Source organism: Lipotes vexillifer, unplaced genomic scaffold, assembly GCF_000442215.2.
Source record: "Lipotes vexillifer unplaced genomic scaffold, Lipotes_vexillifer_v1.1 scaffold842, whole genome shotgun sequence".
Taxonomy (NCBI): domain Eukaryota; kingdom Metazoa; phylum Chordata; class Mammalia; order Artiodactyla; family Lipotidae; genus Lipotes; species Lipotes vexillifer.
In genome coordinates, this window is record NW_006794988.1 from 1,029,676 (window position 1) to 1,035,675 (window position 6,000).

General features: G+C 47.3%; 1 protein-coding gene across 2 annotated transcripts in view; it reads right to left on the reverse strand.

Moving 5' to 3' along the window:
• Positions 1-2,093, reverse strand: part of FLRT2 (fibronectin leucine rich transmembrane protein 2) — a 103,086-nt gene extending 100,993 nt beyond the window's left edge. Inside the window, exon 1 of one of the 2 annotated variants that reach the window (XM_007467381.1) lies at positions 1,707-2,093. The gene's annotated coding sequence lies outside the window, so the exon portion shown is untranslated. Of the gene's footprint in view, positions 1-1,685 lie in introns of both variants that reach the window. The other variant, XM_007467382.1, reaches the window with a different exon arrangement.
• Between the last annotated feature and the right edge of the window lie 3,907 nt (positions 2,094-6,000).

Consider the following 6,000-nt stretch of genomic DNA (forward strand, 5'->3'; position numbering starts at 1 on the left):
TCGCGCCAAGCGCTGGACTGCGCTGAGACGCGCCGTCGATGGGGCCAGGCGAGAAGCAACCAGCGAGCTGGAAACTGGCTTAGGACCAACTCCCTAGGGATCCTTTCGGTTATCGCGGCAGAAGTGTTAGGCAGGGGCGGTGGCCACATCCAGCTCGGGATGAGTTCTCCGTCCTCAGTTCAAAGTCTGAGCCACTTGGCACCACTTTCCTAATTGTTTTTATTTCCTTCGCATCCCCGTTGTGTCTACCGCCTTCCTGTTTTTTGAGCGCCTAAATCATGTTAAGCGGACTTGGAGAAACGCCTGATTTGCCTCTCAAACACAAACCACTCACGGATCCACCCAGACGCACGCCCGAGACGCACGCTGGCACACGCGCGCACACACACGCACACACGCCCCCGGGTCGTGCCCGCGGGTCGCTCCTCCTGTTGCCTCCTGAGAAGGTGGCTAGGAAAATGCTTTGACTTACAGATGCAAAGCCGCTCTTCTCCCCAAACTCAGTATGTGACTAATAAATATCGGGTGGGGGGAGGGGCTGAGGGAGTTAACTGAACCAGGACTGACAGTGAGTGCCATCTTGCTGGGAGGTTCCAGGAGTAAAGCGCCAGGGACGACAGCAACGGTGGCCTCTGCCTCCACCAGCAGCTGCCGCCTTCCGGAACCCCAAGCGCTCCAGGAGTTTACCGGGCATCAAGTGTGGGTCCAGCCCGCCCCAGTCACCCTCTTTCCGGATACTTCCTTTCCCTGGTTAGTGCCCGCACTTCAACTAGCAATCTTGATCTTGGGCCTGATTACAAATGAGAAGCGACCGAGACAGCTCTGAAAGCGCGAGGACGAGCCCGGGACTGGTCTGCGTGGCGGAGGGATCTTTCCAGGCGGCTCCCACCCCGCCCTGGGACTCCGTGGCAGCTGGCGAGGCTCCACTCCCGCGCTCCTTGCTGTCGCCTCGCCCCTAAACCCAGTGTTGGGAGGCGTTATTCACCCCCTCACCGCGTCCCACGCACGCGGAGCCGGGAACGCAATCCCAGTTCAGCCTGGTGGGCTCCTCCCGCCTTCACCGTCACCACTGGTGCGCCTGCAAGACACGCAGGCCGGAGCTCAGTGCCAGGCCACTGAAGACCAGCAGGGCTGGAGAAAGACTTTGGGGAAAAGTAACCCCTTCCCCAGCTCAAAGGAAAACGAACCAGCACCCTCCGCATCTTCTTAGCCGCTAATGGATCCCCGATTGCAGGCAGGGGGCGGGCTGGTGGTTTTAGACGCAACCGCTTGATAATAACGCTGGTGACATTAACAGCAGATGGAGTGGGCGCAGGGGTGGGTGACTAGGGGATTGTTACTCTTGGAAGTTAGCATTCATTCTGGGGCAATGAGAGGTTGGATTCAGGCAAGCTTAGTGGATCTAGAAATCCCAATTTAGGATCGACGCTCCAGCTGGCTAGCTAATTTGCGTTTTGACCCAGAGCTCAGTTAGGAAACTCCTTAGAGGAGGTAGATTCGACCTGCAATTAGACTTCCCTTCCCTAAAATCAGGGGCGAGTTAAGCAGTCTGTTCTTTCTATGGATGAAAGATAAAGCCTAAAACATCCCACCCCAATGACCACAGCCAGCTGATTTATAATCCCCCTTAAGAAACCTCATGGTTCTCGCTTAGCGGCAGCCAGGTCGGTTACTGGAAACTCCACCTGGCGCCTCAGTCCCTTTACCTGGAGGCTGCGGCTTCTCTCAGTGGGCTCATCCGAATCCAACAGGGTCTGGGAGGTGGAAAGGCAAGAAGCTGGCTCGGCAGCAGCGGGGCTCCCGGGGCATGGTATTTTTTTAGGGGTCGCCGCCAAGGTCCCTCCTGCCCATCGTTGAGAACTGCCAACCTGCTCCCCGGGCTGGGTGGACACGGTGGCGGGCGCGGAGCTGCCGCCTCGCAGCTCCCTGATGCACGGGACCGAGGGTCAGAGACGCACCCAGGGTGGGAGTCGCGCAGCGCCTGGCTCGCAGACTGCGGCCACTGGTATTATCTCCGAGCCCCCGTTCCTCTTCGGTGACAGGGGAAGATGCCAAACTCGCAAGTGACGGCCACAGGTTTCGAACGTACAACTAACTACAAGGTACCCAGCCTGAGACTGTAAGCTGTTTTTCCCCTACCCCGCCTCTCCCTCCTACCAGGGAGGGAACTAACTTAACCCTGTGTGCGCCCTACACTCCCCGGAGAAGCTGTAATCGACCAGGAAACCGCAGGCGGCGGTTCCCGGGGAGAGAGCTTTGTTCACGTGCGATTCCAGTGGGTGTGTTGCTGTCTGGGGGCACTCGCGTAGCAAGACGCCAGTGGCAGGTTTCCAGCGCCAGACTTCGGCATGGGAAGGAGCCCTAGCGTTTCATCCGGACCAGACCCAGCCCTCGGAATCTATTTTTTGCCTACAGTTACCAGATTTATTACAGTTGCCAGCGAAGTTGGGTTTTATTCCTTTCCCCCCCACCACCCTCCGGACCCACGGATTACTTCCTTTCCTAGACGATGCTTTTGAAGTTGTGGGACTCTCTGCTCCTTCTACCTCTAGCTTTTAACTTTTTTGCGTGTGCGAGACGAATTGTTGAAGGCACCCACCCACTCTCGCCAAATTTAAATGAAACCGCAAGGAAAGTTGCCTCCCAGTCACCCACCACCCAGTGTCTGCAAAAGCCAAATATAATAATCTTATATTTAAATAAGATTAAGAGACCGGAAGATGGGGGGGTGGGAGGGAGGTGAGGGATTTTTGAGATGTGAATGGGGAAATAGGTGAGGGCTGTGGGGAGGGGGAGAGAGAGAAATCCTCAGAATGGAAAAAACGGGAAACACAAACAAGAATGACAATGCAGAAAATATATCTGAGTCCCAAACTTGAAAGCAGCAGGTTAACTTTAAGAGCCTGGATTTTAATAAACATTATTTTCCCAGTTCCTATGAGAGAGAGAAAGAGCAAGAGAGAGAGAGAGAGAGAGAGAGAGAGAGAGAATATGAATATGAGCCTCCGCCTTGGCCACCCAGATGCTTTGCATTTTGTAAACATCTTTGACTACTTGCTCTGGACACCCAAGAAGTTAACTGGAGTTGGAGGCGAGTCATCTCATGGATGCAGAATGGAAGCTTAGACAAAAGAAAACTGACAGCAGAACGCCTCTGCTGTCACCGTCATATCCCAAAGAGCCAGAACGTCGGCCAGAGCGCAAACTCAGAAGTCCTCAACCAATTCCTTCTTTCTCCATCTGCGTTTCGAACTAAAGAATGAAAGACCGAGCCTTTAAAAATCATTCAGAGAGTAACACTTGAATCTTGCAGAAACTGAGTTATTTTAAATAGGGAAAATGTTTAAATAGAGAAAATCCACCGGAGAGATGTTCTAATTTCTCTCTGCTACATAATAGCCATTTCAAATGCCTCTCTGAGCCAGGCCAGCCCGCCGAGTCAATGGAGACGCTGTTTCCAGCCAGCCGGGTGCAGAATTCCGTTGTAAATCCTTCTAGTTTGCCAAGGTGGCAGCAAAGCATAGAGATAGCTCCTCAAGCCGCAGAATCAACATGGGTGACCACATTTTAGGACAAATATTCATCTACCTGCTTTTTAAACATCCAACTTCGTGTGTGTAAGTGTACATAAGTATCTACACGAGGTTCTTCCTTTGAAACCTTGATATGAGATAACGGTATTACTATTTCATCTTTAAGAATACATTTTTGTTTAAAGGCAAATGGAACCCTGTTCACGTTTTGCTTTCTGATTTATGCTTCGGGAAAATGAATAAGACTGAGAAAGGGAGAGGGGGTGGCTGCAGATGTACAGAATTTGTATGTTAGATTATTGCTGTTTCTGAAGTATAAGAAGAGAATGTCATGTGAATATACTCCCTATTAAAGATGATTGGTGCAGTTATTTAATCAGGACAAGGAAAATGAAGTATGGAAAATATCACACCAAATGTATGAACAGAATCACTGTTACAAATTTCTTAGGCATATGACCCATGAGTCAGCACTAGAAATGCGTGATGGCAGGGCCGGAGGAAGCAAAAGAATGTGGTTCAGGGGCTCCAGAGTATAATAATTTTGCAGACTCACAAAACTGTGATAATTAGGTTACTTTATTTTTATAGGGAAACTATCACTAATGCATAAGGGTAGAGAAGGAGAGAAACAAAAAGCAAATCTGTGAGCTTCAAAAACCAGAAAGTCAGCTTAGTTATGCTTAGGATTTCAAGCTTCAGTGGAGTTTTCAATTAAACTTTGACTGTCATCTCAAATCCTTTAGCCCCCCCCACCTCCATGTTTCTTGTACCCTTCCCCATTTGCACATGAACACTGACTTGGTGAAAGTAAAAATAACATAGGATTTGGATTCACAAGATCATGGTTTAAGCCCAAGGAACTAAAAATTTTGATCCCGAGTAAGTCAGCTTCAAGCCATTGTTTACTCATATATGAAATGGACATAAAAATATTCATTCTACCAGCCTTACATACCGTCAGATCGTGAGTCAGTGTGTGTGAAAGTGCTTTAGAAATTTTAGTTGTTGTTATTGCTAACAGTATTATCATTACATCACACAGTCCCAGACTTCGAAACATAGGAAAATGACATCAGTCTAAACATAGTTTCCCCTAAGATTATCATCTTACATTACCTTGGTACATTTATCAAAAGGAAGAAACCAACACTGTTATATTGCTACTAACTAAACTCCAGACTTCATTCCTATTTCGTCAGTTTTTCCACTAATGTCCTTTTTCTGTTTCAGGATCTCATCTAGGGTACCACATTGCCCTTAGCCATCGTATCTCCTGTGCTCTGTGACAGTTTCTGAGTCTTTCACTGTTTTTCATGACCCTGAGAGTTTTGAATGAGTAATGGTCAGGTATTTTGTCTCTCAGTTTGGATTTGTTTGATGTTTTCTCATGACTAGACCCCAGATTAGACTCTTAATTATGGGTTTGGGAAAGAATACCATGGAGGTGGAATGTCATTCTCATCACATCATATCAGGTGGTACAAGATATCAGCATGACATCACTTATGAAAAAGTCATCACTCCTTAAGGTGTTGTGTGCAAGGTTTCTCCACAGTAGAAGTATTTGCCCATTTCCATACTCTATTGTTTGGAAATGAGTTACTAGTTCCTGCCCACACTCATGAATTTAGAATTTTTAAAAGAGCAAAATAAGTATTTAGGGTAGCTCATAAACACCCGAAATATCAAATTCATCCAGAAATAATCTCCCAGGAAATTCATCCTGTATTATATGTCCCTAGAAAAGTGTTCAACAGTCTCCTCTTGGGTACGTATTTTTAACCCATCTTTAATTACTCCATGCTTTACTGTCCCCAAACCTAGTCATTCTCCAAATCCTGTTCTTCTCTAACGTCCCTTTCCTTTCCAATCCAAACCAATGCCACATGTGGTTGGTTCAGAATTCCAGCTTCCATATGGAAAGATGACATTCATGACTTCTTACTCCTCTCTTTTTTTCATGGTTTTCTGATAGTTTGGTGTTAATTTCATTCTCCCTCAAAGCCATAGTAGCTATCTTCATATTTGTCTTGGACTAGATCTAAGTGTCTCAAAGAATTGAGTTGGTCTTACTTTTCTGTTCTCCTGGTAATACTCAAAATACATGTGTTGACTTCATGAGTTAGCTCCTCCAGCAGGTAGAGAGAAATGCATTCTTTCTCCTACAATGAGAACCATCATAAGGAAATCCATGATTAACATACTGGGGAGAAGTGGCTTTTCATTTTTCTCATGAGTATAAAATACTCCTAATGTGTGACACCCTTTTTGTGAGTGCAGCTTGGTTCATGTGATTCGGTGACATTGAAATGAACACCCTTCTGATTTTGAAACACCATTCTACAGTATGTGGTTCATCCATTCATCCAACAGACTTGTAGAAAACACAAAACAAGTAGCAGGCATATGCTGAATAGACTCAGTTCCAATCCTGTCAAAACTCTCAGTCTAGTGGAGACACATA